The 22170-nt window shown below is 38.5% G+C and overlaps 1 protein-coding gene across 1 annotated transcript in view; it reads left to right on the forward strand.

Annotated features, from left to right (window-relative positions):
- Window positions 1-2535: 2535 nt before the first annotated feature.
- raly (RALY heterogeneous nuclear ribonucleoprotein) overlaps window positions 2536-22170 on the forward strand; it is a 64550-nt gene continuing 44915 nt past the window's right edge. The window contains exon 1 of the mRNA XM_027010751.2: window positions 2536-2603. The gene's annotated coding sequence lies outside the window, so the exon portion shown is untranslated. The remainder of the gene's footprint in view (window positions 2604-22170) is intronic.

The raw sequence follows: 22170 nt of genomic DNA on the forward strand, positions 1-22170 counted from the left end.
TCTGCAGCCCAGGAAGTTCCGTGTGAGTGATGCGCTCTGCTGAACGCACTACCCTTTGGAGTGCTTGTCTGTCCTGCTTGGTGCAATTCCCAAACCAGACTGTGATGTTCCCCGTGAGGATGCTCTCGATAGTGCAGGTGTAGAAGCTCTGCAGTACCTTGGAGGGCAGTTTGAAGTCTCTTAGGCATCTGAGGTGGTAAAGACGCTGACGAGCCTTCTTTGCCAGGGAGTTGGTATGGCGGGACCAGGACAGGTCCTGTGAGATGTGAACACCAAGGTACCTGAAACTATCTACTCTCTCCACCGTGGTTCCACTGATCCTCACAGGTTGGTAGTGCCGCTCCTGCTTCTTGCTGCAGTTCATAATCAGCTCCTTTGTCTTACTGACGTTTAGGAGGAGATTATTTTCCTGGCACCAGTTTTCCAGGTGTTTAATCTCCTCCAGGTAGGCCCTCTCGTCGTTGTCCAAGATCAGACCCATGACAACGATGTCATCAGCAAACTTGACAATGATGGTGGAGCTGGAAGTGGCTGTGCAGTCGTGGGTGTACAGTGAGTAGAGCAGGGGACTTAGGACACAACCCTGAGGAGCTCCAGTGCTGAGGGTGAGGGTGGATGAGGCGCAGTTGCCCACCCGTACTGATTGTGGTCTGTCTGTTAGGAAGTTGCAGATCCAGTCGCACAGGGATGTATGCAGTCCTAGATCCCCCAAATTAGTAGTGGGGGATCTGAGTACATCCATGCAAAACTATTTATTATAGTGTAAAACTGCTTTTCACCAGAGCACTGCATATTTATGATTTTAGCCTTCATGACTTGGAGGAGAATAACTCTGGTATCATTAGCTTATTCTTTGTGTTAAACTTGACAGCAGAGTAAAGTATAGCACCCCAAAACAAAATTACAAAAACCATCTTGGTACAAATTACAAAAATAATGATGTAACACTCACTGTTAAGTTTGTGTTAGGTACACAAAAACAAGTTACATGCATTCAGTAAATGCATAATGCATAGTTTTGCTCCATAAACCTGTCACACACCAGTGCACAGCATTTTTGTACTATGGTTTGTTCTGTGCTTGGTACAGGAGAGTGCAAGAGTTTTGATCCATTTTTACTTTTTTTTTTTTTTTTTGCATTTTCTCTGTGGATTTATATTGTATTTAGTTATATGTTGACGCCCACTGAATGCATAGAAAGTAATTCACAGTGCAGCAAATCCAGAACGCATAAACACTGGTTTGTCTCCCCCAGTAAACTATAATAGAATCTCCTCTACAAGGTTGTCTTAAGCTAACAGGGTTCAACAACATTAGGAGGAGAGGGGGCTCTCAAGAAACAAAGTGAAGCCATTAAGCTGGAAGAGCTTCTAAGCTTCTACTGGAACAGATGCGAGAATCCTAATTTGAGACAATGATGCTTGGATTTATTTCCTTTCTTTTTTTCCATTTTACATCTCCTTTCCTTTTAGCTGAATTCTAGGTGCAGAGGCTATAGTATATAATTTCACTTTCAAGAAGTAAAATTTCGTAGGGCAACATCACGTATCACAGTAAAAATGATAATGCCATCATGCCTCCCAGACACAAGAGTGTGATGCCCATTCTAGCCAACTGCTTTACCAAGAAGAATTTGTAGAGTACTTGGGTAGCTAACCTGAGAAGACGATACGTATCTGATAAGTTTCTTAAACAGCCTTTCTCCCGCAGCCTCTCTTCCACAGCTTCTGTCTCACTCCACCACCTGTCTTATGACTACCAGTAAACTTAATTACTGAGCAAAAGTCTTTATTTATTGCCATGTAAAATTATGATATACATGTAAATAAACACAAATTCAGTAAAATGCAATAAAATGTTTTTGGGGTGAGATTGTTAGAATAACACAAGCTTGGTTCCAAAACCTCTCTTTGAAAAATCTAGTCCAAAAATGACAACATTTTGAACACTTATAACTTGGGCAAAACATTGTTCAAGCCTTGCTGCTGCTCAATGTGACACTCCTATGAACTATATAAACACAAAATGAATGTGAAATGGCTGTGTAAGACCCTGGAGATACGGCAATAAAAATATGTGAGTAAACATCTCAGTAATCCTATCTGTGGGTGACTGGCACTGTCTTATACTCTTCACTCTGTGTGTGTGTGTGTGTGTGTGTGTGTGTGTGTGTGTGTGTGTGTGTGTGTGTGTGTGTGTGTGTGAAAGGCGGTTGTGAGTGATAGGGAGTTGGACTAAACGGTGGCTGCGTCTCTTGTGTGTGTGTGTGTGTGTGTGTGTGTGTGTGTGTGTGTGTGTGTGTGTGAAAGGCGGTTGTGAGTGATAGGGAGTTGGACTAAACGGTGGCTGTGTCTCTTGGTGAAACGTGTCGAACGGTAAGGCGAGTATATATATATATATATATATATATAATAGCTGCACTGCACAGCATTTCGAGCACCCCTACTTGGTAATAATGGTTGCATCCACATCAATACTCTTTAAGAGCGGAACGACTGCTCTCTTGATTCATTACCTTGCTGGTATTACTGGCTGCGTAAGTTCTCGTCATTGCTCTTTTGTTGATTTTGCGACATTTTTTACTCATTCAGACCTTATAATTGGTGAGTACTTCTTTTCTAAATCTCAAATTTCTCTTTCATCTTCTTTTACCTTTGGCCCGCACTTCCTCTTCTTACGTCGCTTCTAGCTCTTTTTTTGTTGTTGTTCATTTATATAAACATTAGCTGACATTACACTTATGGACAAGTGACAGGTTTCTGGTTTGAGTGTCTGGGAAAAGTATAGGATATTTTTGTTTAGTCCCAGATTTTTGTCATGGTCACTATAACTTTTAAAACTGTTGTACTGAATGGATGCTTAAACGTCGTGCAGGACCAATTAATGACGGGTGCATCAAACAATGTATATCTTGATTATATCTTTTTAATCTCGCTTTTCGGTATTTCAATTTTGTTTCTTCTTGTAATCTGTCCGAGGCTGAGATGATTTTCCTGACAGTTTGGTTGCTCTTTGGTTTACTTTCTTTATATAAAAAAGAGTTAGTCTGCAGACTTTGGAGGCGAGTAGTTTTACGCCGTTAACGGAAACACGGTTGCTAACCGGAGGGAATGGAACTGTATGCAACATACTTGACTACTCATCTGCAAATCCAGATCTCTCTGAACATTACAACCGGTCACTGCCGGCAGTTCCTAGAACTAATAAGCCTACGCATGCCTAGTTTAGTCATATATATTTTTCTTTCTTTCCATTCTTTTTGGGTCTTCCAAGGACAGATGCCGCGACTCCAGACGACATGCTTCACATAATGTAGAGAACTAGTGAGCTGTGTTGTCAATGTTTTCTATTCTATTCTATTCTGTTGTTTTATAACAGGTTCTGTGATCGTTACTGTCTTACTGTAAACGATCTTTTTTGTTTGCGTAGACCGAGAATGCAGTTAAAACTGTGAAATATCCTTATTCTAATAGACATTTTGTCACCTAATTGAGTGTCTTAGATAAAACCCTGTTGTAGACTTTACAGAAAAAAATATACGCTTAATTTAGTTGTGTGTTTGTTACTTTTTTTCTAGGTAGCCTTAATTTCACTTATTGGATTGTTCTGAAAAACACTTTTAATGTAATGTATGATATAGTAAAACAAATTTACATTTAAAGTTTCAGCATGCACATAACACTTAAAGTCTTCAAATATTTATTTTCCCTAAATTTGTTTAATTTTTTATTATGAAAATAAAGTAAAAATCACTTAAAAAAAAAACAAACTAATTCTGTGCCACTGGATTTAATTTTGTCTGAAGCCTTTTTGGATTTTATATTGGCACAAGATTTTTTTTTTTTCCCAATAAAGTGTTTTAGACTAAAGCAATGTGTTATGATTAACATTGACGCTTTAGAATAAATGTCTTATGCGTAATGGACACTGTCAGTCAGTTTTCCAAGGAAATCTATAATGTCATGATTTATGTTTATTTACCCTTATTTGCCAAATTAATATGAATTATATGGTCAAAGGATTAAGAGCTGGCAAATTTAACACAAAGTCTGGGTAAACATGACTCACTATCTGAAAGCTGATATTCAGTTAAATAAGGTTTATGTATGGCCAATGAAACCCAACCTGAAGAAACTTTACAAGGGCTGATGATCCCACAACACTTTCAGATTTTCTCATTTATTCAGTTAGTTGTATGGCTTGTCTAACTTGAATAAACTGCAAGTAAACAAAGCTAACACAAATCTTAGTTTAAAATAATTGTACTTGTTCAATTTGTACTTGTAGAATTTACTGGTCAAAAGTTCCTCCCCAAAACTCATTATGATTCAAATGTTTCTATACTTGTATATGGCACTACTGTATTTGTACACTTACTGTGTGCTATGATAATTCTGGGTTTTGGTGTGCAAGTGAGTGTATGACTGGAATGCTACTCAAATATCCGTGCCTCTGCTGCAGGCTCAGCTTTACCTCATGGTGGCAACTTTGCAACAATACTGAACATATCTAGACTCATTTAAAGCTCCTGTCAGAGATTTAGAGAATCTAGGTTTGTTAACTGTGGTTGCATAGGGAAAAAATACTGTGTCCCCAGTATTGCTTTTCACATTTCAGATCTTTCAGATCTGCAATCAGAGCATAACTGTTAATAAATTACTTACTGTTAACATACTGTTAGTGTTTGGATGTGTTGAGGAAAAATGCAAGAAGGGTAGAAAAGTGAAGGTGCATTTTAGGAATGGAATCATTCCAAAGAGATTTTCAGGAAATCGAAAAACGGGTCGAAATGCACATACTAAATTACTGTGAACAGTCAATAATAATAGCTACAGCAGAATGAGAAGAATCTATGTGCCTTCTTTTGAACTGAAGGAAACCTTGCACACTTTGAACCACAATGAGATATATGCATTTATTGTCACATTCATCCACTGGTCAGAATGGAGATGATGTGACATTTTTGCTCATAGGACAGGGTTTGACAGCCACAAAAATTAACTAAAAAGGTGCCTCAGTACAAGTTATAAATACACCTGCAACAACTGTATCAAATTACATAATTACAAATCATAATCTAAAAATATTTATAAAAGATGTCATTTGTAGTTCAATCATAGTAAAATACCTTGAAAATATACCTTGCAATATTTTCCTTATTGGGTGGCATTCATATGAAACCTATAAGTTGCTAGGCAGTACTAGGCTGCTTAAAATTTCATACATGTCAGATTGCACTGATCTTCAATAAGCCTGGAAGTCTTGGCTGAAAAGTCACCTAAAGAAAATATACATTTTTAGTTTTGTAGTCAAGACCACTAGAGCCAAGTCAAGACTGAGACTGGGACACACTGAGTCCAAGTCAAGAGCAAGACATTTGAATAATATATAGCCAAAAAATTGTATTAATTATTTTTATATTATATTCTTAATCAGACTAAGGCATTGGAACTTGCAATGATTGTCAGGTTTTTCTGTGTCCCTTCTCTAAAATGTATTCAAAAGTGAAACACACAGTAATAACATTTAAATCTGCTCCATATAAAAAAGATATCCAGTTGAAGTTGCATTATTCAATGTTCCTGCTTTTGTTACTAATGCAAATAAACTGTGAAATACATAAAACATAATAAAATTATTTTTGCGATGGCATCAGCACATGTATATCAAGTTCATGAGAGAACCTGTTTAAAACCTGCATTATGGGACAGCATCTTGTTTAGTGTTTATATTGACCTTTATAACACCCTCCTCAGCACAGCATTACTCCAACCCCATGACTATCTGACTAAGAAGACATGGTGAAATCCGTTAAGCACCCTGCATCACCAGGAGCAAAAACTTTACAAAAAGAAACATTAAAATAAGAATTACCACTAGAATTGCTTTTCTAAACTGGAAAGAATTATTTCATATGATGACCTTGGATGCAGAATTAGTGATGTACCTCCTGGACAGAAATTCAGTATAATGCATTGAACTGTTTTGAGGACAGAGTTTTCATGAATTTCAACTTGAAACTTTCTTGCAGCCAGCAGTACTAACTCTCTAGCTAACACATGAGTGTTAATTGGAGTGAAAACACTCAACTCAGGGAAGCAAATCATTATTGGCTGAATTCTAGGTGTGGAGGCTATAGAATATATTTTCACTTTCAATAAGATAAATTTTGTAGTGGGCAACATCACGTATCATTGTAAAATGATAACGCCATCATGCCTCCCAGACATGAGAGTGTGATGCGCAGTCTAGCCAAATGCTTTATCAAGAGGAATTTGTAGAGTACTTGGGTAGCTAACATAAGAAGTTGATGAGTTTCTCTGGGAAAAAAACCCCAATATGGTTCACTTTTGCTAACAATAATAAAATATTAATAAAACGCCTACCTCATCAATCAAAATTGAGGTCATGACAACTTTGGTAGCTAATCCTAGAAAACTTTGAAGTTGAACTCCACTGGCCACCATAGATCTCCAAGGCATGTTTTATGTTCATGGGCAGGAAAAGGTGGATACCAAGAGTAAGAAAAATCATTCCAGTATTGTGTTCACCTACTTAAGATAGAAGTGCTGTTTCTTGAATCTTGACTAATGTACCTAAAAAAACTGCCAAGGGTTAAGCCATCATGGAAAGTAAAAGTTAGATACTCAACAACAATGTAACAAACTTCTAAGACACAGAAAAGTATTCCAGTTTCTCTGTCAGTGAGTTACTGACCTGCCAGCCAGCCAATTAATATTCAAGTAAAACAAAAAAGCAATTAATAGAAAATGAAACAAACAAACAAAAAAAACTGACAAAAGGTGACAGCCATTGTGCACTGGAGTATATAATAATATTATAATTTGCATGATAATTATCAAATCAAATTTATTTATATAACCCTTTTTACAACAGATGTTGTCACAAAGCAGCTTTACAAATCTCCAAGTCCAAGCCCCCAGTGAGCAAGCCAAGGGCGACAGTGGCAAGGAAAAACTCCCTAGAGCATGAGGAAGAAACATTGAGAGAAACCAAGACTCAAAGGGGTGGCCCGTCCTCTTCTGGCTGACAACGGTCACCACAATAGTAATAATTTTAAGAGAAAAAAATAAAATAAAATAATAAAATGAAAAACAAAATAAGCAATTGTCTAGTTTTGTTTTCTAGAGGTCCCAGTCTTGTGCTGATGGTGTGCACATGTCCATAACCCATCCCACAAGAGAACATCCATCAAGGACAATGGAGAAGTAGTTGGCTTGGGTGGAGGTGTGGTGGGCTACAGTAGGGGATATAGGGGGGTGATGGGAGTAGACATGGCACCTGAGATGGGTTGAGGCTCAGTAACATCATGACATCAGGGGTGGGTGTACCTCAGGAGAAAGAGAGAATAGATTATTAGGCATGTCCAGGTACAAGGGTGTGTAAGTTGGGGTAATTAAGTAAAATTACTCTAGATGATGCATGGTCAAGGGATATTTTGGAGCTTGTATCCACATGCATGATTCAGTTCAATTTATTTATTGTAATGAATATGAGGTCCTCATTCATTAAATTTTACAGAAAATGTTACTTATTCATAAATAAGGCTGTTATTACACTTAAAATACATACAATCTTTAACCTCCCTTTTAAGTCTCCGGTAATAGTTTGCCAACATAGAGGGGCTCCACTTTCCTTGGTACCAACTTTCTATAGGCCTACTATATAATGATGATATATGAATATAATCAGTTGTAAACTATTATTCCTATCTTAGACAGCTAAAAAAAGCACTTTGGTAGATCATGTCTGCAGAAATGCCATACAAGTAGATGCAAATATAATGGAACAAAGAACCCTATGGTTACTAGAGAAATTCTGAAAACGTATTTGGCATGCTAAAATTAATATAAACAGCTGATTTTATTTGGGTCTGTCCTACTTAGCTTATGTGTTGTCAAGTTACATGAGGTTTTTCATATCGGCAAAATATATTGTTAGTCACAAGCGTCACACTGGACTTGGTGATCGCTTTTGTTATAAATACAGTTTAGGGAATATTCTGAGCTCTTGCCCAAGGTCACTTACTACTTTGTTATATTTATATTGCAATTAGGCGACCAATCAGTCAGCCTGGCTGGCTAGTTAAATATCCTACGTTGTCCTTCTAAGAACTGCACCTGAATGTGGTCGAAACAAATAGCAGTCAATAACAAACCTTAATTTTTATAACCTTGAAAAATTTATAATCTTGAAAATATGCCTCAAAATGGGACATGCATTCCTGCACGCCAGCTCAGTGAGTTCAGTTGAGCTGCTGCATTTATTGTTCTACTGCTTATAGCTACCTAGCTAGCTAGCCATTTATGCTCAGAATATAATATCAGACCACACTTTACTTTCATATTCATAATGAGAGAGCAGTATGAGAGAGCACCAAATTCACACACGTGAGCCTTAAAGAAAAGGATATATTCTGAGCTACTTTTCATAAATAATTTGAGTCTCACACCGGAAAATGTGTCTGTTCTCTGTTCATTGTGTCAGTCTACTGTCCATTTGTCTAACTTACTGAAGTAATGTGTTGACACTCAGTGAACATCTTTAGGGATTTCACTAACCCTCCCACACCTGATAGGTTGTGGTGAGATGTAGAAAATGTAAACATTATTTTAAAATGGAAGGAACGTTGATGAATATAATGTCAATATAGAATATATATTCACTAAACAATGCCAAATTGTAGAGGGACCATGCATTACAGTGAAAATGTATTGAAAATTGTTTATGTATTTAAATTAACTAAATAGCGAAAGGTATTTGGATACATGACCATCATGCCTGTATGAGTTTGTTGGGCATCCCATGCCAGAGGTTACAACAGCCTCCACTTCTCTGGGAAGGCTTTCTATAAGGCTTTGAGGCCAAAAGAGCATTTGTGATGTTAGGCACTGATTTTGCATGGCTCACAATCCGCATTCCATTTATCTGAAAGGTGCTCAGTGGAGCTGAAGTATGGTATCTGTGCAGGTCAATGCAGTTACTCCAATTCATCAAACCATGTCTTTATGGACCTCACTTTGTACACAGTAATACTGTCATGCAGGAACAGGAAAGGGCCTTCCCCAAACTGTTACCACAAAGTTGGAAGCATATGATTATTTAAAATGTCTTTGTATGCTCTGCCCATACTATTACTTTCCTCTGGAACTAAGCAGCCTAGTCTCTTAAGTAGTGTCAGCAGAGCTGCTTATGTGGGTTTGCATGGGGAAAATCCTGGTGCATGTGCTCAAACTGCATTCTTTTCATTAGCATATATAATTATTAAATTACCTTAAACATTCAAGTAAGATATTGGAGATATGAATGGTTACTCTTTAAAAAGAGCTATTTAAACAGTTTTATATGTTGTATGTCCTGGTGAGATGACACTGTGGAATCAGGTGGTAACATGACTATTTGGATCAATCTGTTTGATACATGGGAAACCCCTAACTGTCAGTGTTGCCTTTCTATAACATTTGAAACCATCCTATGGGAGGTATCTGTTAGGAGATCTGTTAGAAGAATGTAAAAATACTCTAACAAATTTGCTCCATACAATTGTTTTGCTTCTTAAAGTGCATGACGATATGCCTCCTAAAGCCACATGAAATTGTTAAAAACTTGTGTATGGATTACCTTTTTGTACATTAGTAGAATAAAGAGTAACAACATAAACTAAGCAAGAAGGGAAGGCAGGTTTATTTATTTGCATTTATTACATGAGGCAATTCAAGCAGTACAAATAAAATAAAAATAGATGGGTGCCAACTGCAGCCAATTCTTCTTAATGAGGGATAGTAGGTTACTCTAGACAACACAAGCAATGTTCCTCTCTCTGAGGAAAGTTTGTTACTGCAGAGACCTAATGAGTGGGTAGCTGTACATGCCCTCCCACAGCCCTTGCAGGAAAACCCTCCATTCTTTTGGGCACACTCCAGACCCCCACAATAGGGGAGAGTGCTGCAGGAGGATTTTGGGGAGGCTCCGAGTGTGGTCCAGGGTCGGACTCAGCGGAGTCATACGGACCCACGTTGGACTACCGGGACTGGTACAATGGGGTCCAGTACTCGGAGTCTGACTCCGCAGGGTTCTACGACCCTACCATGAACTACGACAAGGGCTGCGTGGATTCTGAAAGGAAAGGGGAGTATAGTGACATTAGTCTGTGGTTGGACTTTGAGTCTGATCCTGACGAGCACCCATCTGTGGAGGAGGTCCTCCATAGGGACCCTCTATCTGTTGGCGACACTGCAGACTCTAAAAGCAACGAGCCTCCAGCACCCAAGGCTCCACCTAAGGCTCCGCCTAGGGCATGCCGCTCCGGAGCAAGCAAGCTGCCCCGGGTGAATTGCAAGGAGGCATCGTTGTTGTCAGAGAGACACTCCTCCCCCTAAGGCAAATAGCCCCAGAGCACATGCACCTATACCTAAGCCTCGCAGAAGCAACAAGGCGGCTGCACTAGCACCCACCCCAGAAACAGGCAAAACAGCTGGTGCGCTTCCTGACACGCATGCGCCTAAGCCAGAACAGCCGCCGATACTCAAGCCAGTGATGGACAATCCCCGCCCCCCAGGCTGGTCGGTCTTCGACCCAGCCGATGACTGCGGGACTGGTTGGGGTTTCCGTCTCCCTTTCCTGGACTGTTGTCCAACCCTCTATGTGGTGTTCTTTATGTATCTGTCTCCGTCACCCTGTCTATCCCCCCATCGCTTTATCCCCCTTTGTGTCTGTGCCCATGGCCATTAGTGTGTGCATCCCTGTGTCTGTCGTCAATCTGGTCCCTGTCCTTCCCCCTGCTGTCCTGTTTGTGCGCTGTTTGTGTGTTGTTTGGCTTTGGTTTCTGGACCGTAGCCTGATAGGCTGGCACGCTGGGAGTCGTGCTGATGGGGAGGGGCTCTATCACGGTACGGCCCTTCCTCCCCCAAACGTGTGCGTGTGTGTGTGTTTGTCTGGATGTTCGTCTGCTTGGTCACACCCCCTCATGTCTCTCACCTGATCCTTGTTGTTGTATGTGTATATAAGTCTCTTGTCTTACCATGGATGTTGTCAATGTATGACCCATTAGCCTGTGTGTTACGTAGTGTGTGTTAAGTGTGCAAATAAATGTATGTTTCTGTTCAAGGTGACTCACCCCCGCATCTTGCTTACCCTCCTCACGTCACATAAGTGATCTACAGAAAAGTTATGACAAAATATATTATAGTATAAAAATACTTTTTCCATTGCTGCTCAGCAGTGGAGTGATGTGTGAATTTCTGATGGATCTTAGAGGAAGACCAGCAAGTAGCAAGTCTAGCTTTGAGATTACAAGAGACTACACAAGTACCTGGGCAGCTGCTTATGAGACAAAGGGCAGAATCCTTCGTATGTTACAAAGGATAAATATGCAAGATCAGGTCAGATCTGAAACGTGAGTTGAGAACGACAACTGGTTCGCCAAAGTTATACCCAGGTGAGGTCATGGTAAGGGCTGGGAGTTCCTGGGATGTACAGAAGCTCAGTTTGACAGGGGTTTGGCTGTCATCCATGATGCAATATCAGTCAAGCATGCTGAGATGTCTGGAAACTTGTGTGTCAGAGAGTGGGAAAGAGAAATAATTGGGTGTCATCAGCATTGGGTGTCACTGGTGGAGAGTCTACATGGATTGGATGAGGATCCTCTCCATAATACCTCATAGGACTGAAACGATTTCCATGCAGAGCCAGTCACACCAAGGCTGGAGAGCACAGAGAGCAGAATGTTGTGGTTTACTGTGACAAAGGCTGCCGAAAGATTCAGAAGAATCAAGACAGATGACAGTTTAGTAGCTTTGTCAGCATTACGTTTCTCCATTACTGCTGTAGCCAGACTGATCGGGACCATGAAGCTGGTTCTGGGTGAGGAAAAGAGATAATTAATTATAAACTGCTCATTCAAAGGCTTTTGAGAGGAAAGAGAGAAGCGATACCAGTCTGTAATTGGCTATCTTGGAGTTGTAGAGTGTGACCTTCTTGAGGATTGGTACCACCCTGGTGGTTTTGAACACAGTTGGTACATGTCCAGAGGATAAGGAGTTGTTGATGACAGAGATGAAAGGAAGCAGATTTCTTGAGATCGTCTGGAACAGAGTGGAAAGAATGGGACTGAAGAATTTTGTCTGAGGACAAAAAGAAGCCAGAGAGTTAGATGTAGGGGATGTAGTGGAATGAACACTGATTGGAAGAGTTGGAACAGAGGAAAAGGACTGGTGGATTGCTGCAACCTTCTCCTTGAAGAAGGTAATGAAATCCTCAGGAGTAAGAGATGAGGAAGGAGGGGGAGGGGAAGGGTTAAGGAGAGAAGAAACAATACTGAAGAGATTGCATGGATCAGATGCTAAGGATTCAAACTTTCCTCTGTAGTAGGATGACTTTGCAGATGTCACCAATTCTCTTTGCATGAGTATTATCCAGGGGGCAGGTGGTGAAGATCTTGCAGGTTTAGAGGAGAAAGGACACAGAAGATTCATTGATAAGGACAGTGTAGAAAGTATTAGTAATTGTATCCAGAGAGAGAGAGAAGAAAGAGAGTCAGGGTGAGGAAGGGTGAACAAAATATTAGAAGTAAGGTAAGAGGGAGAAGGATAGAAATTATGGTCTAAGAGGTGGATGGGGATGACTGCAATGTCCAATGTTGTGGTGGTCCAGGTGAATATCAAGTCCAGAAAATTGCCCGCTCTGAGTCATTGTGGAGAAAGGTTGAGGGTGAGGTCAAATGATATGAACAGTGGAAGGATGCAGGATGAATATAGCTTGTCTGAAGGTTGAAGTCACCAAGGAGAATGAATGGATGTTCTTAAATGGGGGAAATGAGAGGATGTCAAACTAGTCAATGAAGTTATCTAGGGAATCTGGAGGGCAGAGATGACAAAGATGTGAAGTTTGGTACGGAAAGACACTGTAATAGCATGAAATACATGCTATGTATTCAAAATGGAAGGAGCAGAGAAAGAAAGTGGAGTGAAATGCCACTTTTGAGACACTAGTAAACCTGTGCCACCACCCCTGCTGAGACGCCTCAGAGAATGTATGAATGAAAAGGATGGGGCAGCCGGAGTCGCTGAGTTCTCTGGGGTGATACAGGTCTCTGTTAGAGCCAGGAAGTCCCTAGCGAGTGGAGGGATGCTAGGGCTGAGATGAAGTCAGCCTTCTGGACAGCAGCTTGGCAATTTTTTGTCATGCTGTTCATTTCTTGAATGGAAGGACATATTAATAACTGTTTGCATACTAAATACTAAAATGCAATGTCAGGCTTACTTTTTCATATCCCCTACAATTTTTTTTTGTATGTTTTTGTGACTGTGGTGGCACAGATGGAGCAAGAAGCATGGCTGAAAGAGGGTGCTCTTTACCGAAGGAAAACAAAAGGCGAACAGACTTGGCATAGCTCTCAGTCTTGTTACTTCAAGGCATAGTCCGCTAATGTGCAGCACTGTCCTTAGGGACCTGTGGGTTAAAATGGTGAAGGAGAGAAACAAGGAATAGGTGAGCGGGATTAGTAGGTAGGTGATTGGGAGCGGGGCAGGTGTTTGCTGTCATCCTGAGCAGGAGTGGGGGTGTGTCCCTCCTGACCGGCCAACCGTGACAGTTTTTTGTTTGGTTTTATTTCTTACCTCATACCCTGGATTTAGTGTTGTTTCTGGGAAATCTCCTAGAGTATTACCAAAATTATGACAAAATGGGGTTGAAACTGTTAAACTGTACATTGCAGAGTAAGGCACTCTATGTTGTTGTTGTGTTTTGTTTTTTGTTTTTTTTTTTTTTTATTAAACATTTTTTTTGCTCACTGTTAATGCATGCAGTGTGCCTGGATTACTATGCACCCTAGACAAAAATAAGTTCAACTTAAAGCAACTGAGTGGTGTGAGTACCAATCAGATAAACAAGAAGGCAGCAGTCTTGTGTTTGGGTTAGTCTAATAAACAAGAATTTAGCAATAGCTAACTAAATCCTAAAAAAACCACTGCTGAGTGGGTTACAACACTGACTTCTTAACAACAAAAAATACAGACTGCTCCCACAAGTGAAAAGGCAGCTCATTGCATATTCCATTTTTTATCCTTCAAAAAATGTGAACTCTGTCTAAATGTCCCACAGCAAAGCTTTTTTGGAATGTGAAGGCCTTTTTGCTGTATTCATTCTGGTAACATGACCATTTCAATATGCTCATACACATTATAACTTAATCAGATAAAATACAACTACAGTGCATAAGATATTTGCATACAACAAAATTATCTAATTGCATGATTTTTAACAAGAGCTAATTTTAAAATTTCAAAGTTAGTATAAAACTAACTTTGATAATGTCTTCACAGTACTTTGAGACAACTGTTACTTTGATCAATTTCAGCTGATCAAGATGACTTGTCTGACAGGTTCATTTGGATCAAAACAACTTTCTACAAATAAAGTGCTACCTGATTTATTCAGTCCAACATAAGTTAACATGTTATTGGGTTATGGGGTCTCTTGGGTTCTTCTCTTAAGTTGAGCTCAAGAAAGCAATATGTCTGTTATGCGTTTGGGTTTCACCTCAAGAAATATATATATAATATATATATATATAAAAAAAACCAAGGTGAGAAGTAAATAACATCAGCTTTGGTTCTAATTTTAACTTTCTGCTGAATCCATGAGTTGGACACTGTGAAGCTGACAGCTGCACTTGGTAGCTTTTTCATACCATAGTTGAAGGTCTGGGTGGAGGACACTGATGTTCCATTAGTATTCAGCACAATCTTTCACCACATACTTTAAAAGACCTACAGGCCTTTTAGGTTTTATCTCAAGCTTGTTGCATAAAAATTTAAATGCCTCTGAAAAGTGCTTGTCATTAGTGTTACCTTTTTGGTCTTCACTTTGACAGTCTCTTGCAGTTGTTTCTGTGGATGTGTCATTCCATGAGTTCTCCTGTCAAGTTGCTCATCCATGGTTCAATTTATTGCTTAAGAGAGGATGTTGGCCCTTCCACTTTTGAATCTGTAAAGGAGACATTTAGAGCAAAGGTGCCACATTCTCTGAAGACATAATTAGGGGGCATGCATCTTCTGAAAGAAATGAGTGAAATTGTTCCATGCCAGGCGATTGAGTTTTTCTTTAGACCTTTTTAGCTGCTCCATTTAAAGTGCTGTCATAGTTGTGTGTCAGTGTGACGTGCATTAGAGTTGAGGCCTAAATTTCAGTTTTGATACATTTATGTGCTCTGGCAGCTAAAACTTTGCACAAGATTGCCTAAGGGATTCAGTAAAGTGTGACCTCTGCTTGTAAGTTTTATGCAAGTTTCTATTTAATTTTTTAAAATTGTAGTAATAATAATAATAATAATAATAATAATAATAAAATAACAGTAATAATAATAATAATAATAATAATAATAATAATAATAATAATAATAATATTCACAATAATAATTAATAATAATAATAATAATAATTATTATTATTATTATTATTGCACTTTATTTTATATATTGAACAAAAAAATACAAATCAATACCAACAGAAAATCTCTGTTCTGTTGGTGTAACGGGCCAAATGCCACAGGGCAGGGAGCAGGATGTACATATTCATTCTACATAGTGGCACACACACATAGTGTAAACAGAGAACATGAACAATGTGACTATGAACAAAGGCAACACAAACAATGACCGACACCAATGCACACACCTACAGGGGTTTAAACACATATAGACATAATGAGACTAAACTAGATGCAGGTGTGTGCTAAACAACATAGGTTACAAATAAGACAAGTCACAGTCAAGGAGAAACTCCCAATGCACGCAGCAGGCCGTACCACCTGATCAGCAGGAAAGGTAGCGTTCCGTGACAGTTGGAGACAGAATGACAGAGTTTCTGCAGTTAAGTTTTTGGTTCTGACCTTTGTGCTTTGCTGGTGTTCCAGTGACTGTAATATTTTGTAACAATTAGCATCAGTTCAGAGTAAGAGTAATCCCACTGCTCCAAATCTCTCAGGAAATTACAGATGCTGAAATGTCACTGGCCGGTGGGGTTTGGTGATGTTGTGGTCTTGGCCCTGATGATGATAATGTGTGTTCAGATCATTGAGACAGAGGCATTATTTAAGATAAAGACTGTATATGTTGACCAAAACACACCACACCCATGCTCATCAGATGAACTGGACATCAGAGTGGTGAAAATATGGTTATTTCTATTTGGAGAGCATAAGAAATTGAATTCATTATACATTTATAGTTAATAATAAATCTGTTCATTTATTTTTTTTCAGATTTTAGTATAACTACGGTTAGGTGAATGTGGTTTGGTTTTGAAACTGTTGGGCTAGGAAGACATTTGTGTGTTTCATGAAGATATAGAAGATTCTGTTTTAATCAGTTCTCTGTGTAAATTTGTTTTTGAATAGGAATATAACATGTTTTTATTCATATGAGCTTGGGCATCTTACTTCTATTACTTTGTGCATTTTAATTTTTGGACTTTGTTTAGAAGTAGAACCCTACTGTCCTAACATAGGATCGAACTCAAATACTATGTTCCCAACAAAAGAAGCTTTTGTAGTGTTTATCATTTATTAGGAGCCTCATAGTATTTGCTAATTTAAAAATGCAATGCAATGCTATTAATCATATCTAGCTTTTCAGTATCGACTGAAAGTACTGTTTCCACGGGTATAGAGCCAATCTATTTTGGATTACATGTCATCGTATCAGAATATTTTAGGAGTTATTTTACATATAGAAACAAGGCATAAGTGCACATTTTCCTCACATCACCTTCTGTAGTACAATGCTAATTAAATACAAATTAGTATATAACCTGTAAGTAGAATGCATTTAATTCAGTTTCAGCTTGTGTACAACATATATCTTATCTTAAAGGCCAACCTTCAATAACTTTACATACTGGGGATATTTTTCTCAAGACATGGGAATGTGGATAGCAGCCAGTGTGACCCACAATTCAATGAAATATTTGAGCTATTTTTACATAAAAAAAAAACAAACTTCAAGTCTAATTAACTTTCAATAACATCAACAAGAATTGATGACTTTAATAGATTGTGTGCATGGCTGTGTGCATGCATGCAGGTAGTCTAAATTCATTGTGCATCATCTAGGTGGGTGGGTGAGAAGCATGTTGAGAGAGCTTAACAGATTGCTGGCCCATTGTGGTCTGACCTTTACTGTCAGCAGAACACTATAAACACCAGAGCAAAACCTTCAGCCTCAACTGAATACTAACTAGGCCAGCTGTGGTTCCAATTGGTTTCATTCATCTCACTCTCTAAATCTCAAAAACAATTTCAACCACTTTCTGTTTATTTTTGTCCCCAATAGGCAAATATGAACATTTGTGAACAAAAATACATGTAATAAACATAGTAATCTAGTAATTTCAATTAGATTTTATTGTTAAATGTTTAGTACTAAATTATATATTTTATTTGAAAGAAAATTCAGTGGTATTTTTGCATGATATTAAATTAATAATATCATCACATACACTTTGAATAATGATCAGTGGCTAAGATGACAAAAAGCGCATGTATCTAAATTAAAACTGGTCTTACGTTTTGAGAACTGATTTTTGTACTATCAGCATATCTCTCTTATTCCCCTACCTCATTTCATCAGTGTGTGTCAGAATAATGTAACTTATGTAACTGAAAAAATAGTCTGTTTGACAGTTTTGGAGGGAAAAAAGGGGTGGGAGAAGTAGATGACAGAACATCGAAGGAGAATGAAACAGACAGGATGAGAAGACCCAAAAAGGTAAAGAAAATAAATGCAAGTTATCGATGAAACAAAACAATGGTTTGCACATGTAAATGTGCGTTGCACAGTGATAGGAAGAATAATGTAGAGGAAAAATTCTGATCTCAGTGAATATGCAAAACAGTAACAGCAGCTTATGTTGAGAGAAATCATTATAGCCTTCATTATGGGCTTCATATTTTAATGATTTAAGCCAACCTGTTAATTTTCTTCTCTAGTCCTTGTTAAAAATGTATTTCAAATGGTTTATCTGATGGTATGGTGTGGCTAAAATCAAACATAATTCTACTCATGCTTAGCTACACTTTCCACAAGCTGTGTTGAGTCAAGTTTGCTTAAAATATGAATATAATGTACATTTATAAACAAAGACAGAGAATACCAGATTTCTGTTGCTTTCCATCTATTGCTTGGACATCAATGCTAAATTAGAGGTTGTCCTCTGTTATGTATCTGTGTGTGTGTGTGTATTTTCAGAGTCGGTTGAGTACATATGCTCACAACATAAGTTGTGTAAGTCCCCACAAATTACACAGGGGCCCTGCCTCCACCTCATATCAATTAGGTGTTTATGTTTACAATTTTGGTGAGATGATTGAGTAGAACTATCCTCTGTTCATGACCTGAAGTAAAAAGAACATAATGAGAGTGAACTGCACAAGATAAACTTGTTCTCTCATCTCCAAGTTTGATGTGAGCAAATAACAGTAACATTAAGTTCATTTGCTGGCTTGCAAATCAAGCTCTCTCTCTTTAGTCTGTCTCACTAACCTAACTGGTCACAGTGCATCTGTCTGTCTGTGTCTTGCTTGCTTGTCAAGCCACTTCCAGGGCTGTGTTCTGTACATTTTGTATATCAAATGTGAGAGTGAAACACATTTACTATGTTTGATAAACATCAAGAGGCAAATGTGATTGTAAATTGTAGCATGGAAAATATAATCACATCACATGAGTTCATACATTCAAATACATTAAATGAAACTCATGCACAATTTTACCTGGAGCTCCAGGGAGGTCAGGGATAGCTCTGTATAGTTTATATTAATAAGTAATGAACTCTTTTCTGTTTGCCCACCAAAGTTACGTGATGGTCTACACCCACATAATAGCCTATGTATCCAGCACTGTGGTAACTTTTAACAAACTGATATTACAGTTTACTAAATAACCCCAGAAAGCCTGAAATCAAGCATGAACATCCAATTAAGTCCACAACTACTGGAAGGAAACAAAAAAAACCCAGTAAAATCAAAGCCTTGCAAGTATTGTTTTGTCCCTGGTTTAGACAGATAGCGGAGAGAATTAAAGGGTTACATTCACCCATTATAACAAGCTGAAGCGAGCAGCTAAGCTCAGTGGCTGAATGCCCAAACTACCTCACTGCTGCCTTCACCAAAAGCTGTTGAGATTTCACTCTTTGATTACTGTGATAATCTTTAATGTTCTTCTTTTTTGAGCCAAAGAGGGATATACTGAAATAAGGGTAAGAAACATGATCATGGCCCATTTAGTCACTATAAAACAGCTTTGCTTAAGCAGGAGTAATTCCTAGAAGTCAAGGGTCACATGGGCCAAGCTATGAGCCTCTGCAGTCCATATTCACATGGGTTTAACACTATTGACAGGTTAGCATTAAAAAGGTCATAAATCCATAATTTTGTTTGTATGTGAGAAAAGGTAAATTTTGTGAAAGTGATTGTGACTTCATTATGATTCTCTCTGCTCACTCTAGTTGATATTAAAACTGGATATTACATATAGAATTTCACAGTTGTTGCACAATACTGTATATTCACTAAAAGTGGACAAAGTGAGACAGTTTTTTTTTCTTTTAACATTGCAGTCCAAAGGTTTGTATTATGGACATTTCAACACATGCAGTTATAGTTCATTTTGACAGATTTTAAAACACTTTTAAAACGTACTTCAAGCAAGTATTGATTGGAAGTATTTGCAAAACATTTCTGTGTAAATTCTAATATTTGAAGGCCTTCTCTCCATTATGTCCACAGAACAGTTTCAGGCTGACCTGTCTTTCATAGTCATCTGGCTTTAAAGTGCAGCCTCATGTTAATCCTGCACTGAAGCTCTTCCATGTTTTCCTTCTGTGGTATGTTTCCATCAAACAGATCATAAATTTCATTTTTACAACCAAATATCTATTGGTTGTGGTGACTTTAGAGCTGTTCTTTGCAAATTCCATTACAATTTGTTCTTTTAAAAGTTTGTTCTTCATTATAGTTGCAGAAGTTATAGGTGGAAATAAAACAGTGCTTCATAGGCACTCTAGCTGTGGACATAAAGGAATGCTAATTAATCCATAAAGAGTGATTCAGTGTCTGAGTTAAGGAAATAGATTCAATCAATGGAATCTGTGAAAATGTGACAAACGTGTCAGGCTCTGTAACAAATATCCAGTGCATTAAAAACCATGATAGATGCTACTGTGAGAGCACGTATGTTGTTAGATTTAAGGAAGTTAGTTACACATATTTTAGACTCGACAGTTTTAAAGATTTGGTCGTTTGTAACGCGGGAGGAGGTGGAGAGCGAACACACGTGCGAAGTGACGACACCATAACGAACCAAACTGATTGAATAAGATAAATAAATAATAAATTTAATAACTGACAAACTAATAGAACAGAATAGAATGAAGAACAAACAGGCTAACAGAAAAATACGATAACAGGGTGATGGTGAGAAATGGGCAACAAGGGAATAAAACATTAAGGAAAGACTAACGGAGAACAACAATAATAAAACATAACTGTGAGCATAAAGACAGACAAACGGGAACAACACAGAACCGGGCTACGTAAGTTGAACAAACAATATTGACGACGAAGATACAGAACTAAACAAGGAAAGCAACATGCAGCAAGGGTAACCAAACAGAGAGAACAAATGAGAACTGACCAGAAACCATGAAAGACACTCTAAGACAATGACCAACAAACAAGATACGTAGGGACGGGGTTTTTATAACGCTACAATTAGGGACAAACTCAAAACATCTGGGACTAAGGGGCGGAGAGAGGTAACCACAGAGACTGACGTAAACCCGGAAGTAACTAGGATGCCTGGGAAATGGGGAACGCTCGGGTCTGTGGACGTGACATTGTGAAAGTGATTTAATGTAAAAGTGTTGTTTTTTAAAAACATTTATTTTGGAGGAAGGATGTGTGATTTAGCATTCACCTATATTTTCCACAGCAATAGTAACACACATTAAAACACAGTGAGTGCATTTAAAAAAATAATCTGCCATGCATTAAATGTGGAAAAAAAAAAGTCATTTCACCTGTAAATGAGCAACCTGGCTCTCTCAAAGATAAGGACACAAGTTTGATACAGAGAAAGACAAACAAATCCAAAAGCCGAGGCAAAAAAAATAAAAGCAACAATAGGCTAGGTAGAGTGGTCTACATACAGGGCATACTGGGAATGTAGGGCAGAAACAAGGAACAGGCAAAGGGTCAAAACCAGATTGGCACACGATAATATACAAAGTGTGGCAAAACAGCTGGGACTCAAACACAGCTAAGCCGTGTAAGACTTCATCAACAGAAAGATGAACAAATTAAATAAGGTAAATTACAGGGAATGTGAAAACACACAAGGAATGGGTAAAAGTAATCAGTAGGAGGAAGAGGCAGGGCAAAGGTATGTGCAGTCTTGGGAGTTATGGCTGAGGGTGGACAACTAAATTTGTAAAACTAATTTGTACATTCATGCAGTTCATTTCACCTGTAAATGTGCAACCTGGCTGTTGAAACAGTGTATAATGTGTTAAAATATGCAGAATATTACAGGTGTTGTGAGCTCCATGTGGGTGGAGTCCAGTGCCTCTGATTGGCTGTTTATGAGTTATCTATTAGCTGAGTATTTATGAGGGCAATAAATCTGCTGCCAGTACAAGTTGTGTGTTCTTACCCTCAGGGGCGGTGGGCATCCTTTGTCTGTCAGAGTGATGGATGTCTCAGAGTTCCCGGTGGTCTCATCAGGGCTCCAGACACTGTTAGTGTCAGCATGGAACTGGCCAACTGCTGAACCATAAACAGTTCTGATGGATGGGCCGGCCACACCCTTTTTAGCTGAACTGCCTCAAGATGCTATTCATGAACATCTTCAGGTTATAGCTGAAATGCATGAATGGATTTGGGAGTGTCACTTGTGGACAGGAATAAATAATTTTCAACTACCATGAAATTTTATTTTTATACAGTAAAGAAAATTGGTGACATTCAGTAGGGTTCTTGTATCAAGAGAACAAAGACAGAGAGAAGAGCTTCTGATTATTAGCACTTCCATTTGTACACATCTATAGTGCCATTAGTACACATCTATAGTGCCAGCACAAGGGGCATTTTGGTAAT

Source organism: Electrophorus electricus, chromosome 3 (genome assembly GCF_013358815.1).
Source record: "Electrophorus electricus isolate fEleEle1 chromosome 3, fEleEle1.pri, whole genome shotgun sequence".
NCBI classification, from domain to species: Eukaryota; Metazoa; Chordata; class Actinopteri; order Gymnotiformes; family Gymnotidae; genus Electrophorus; species Electrophorus electricus.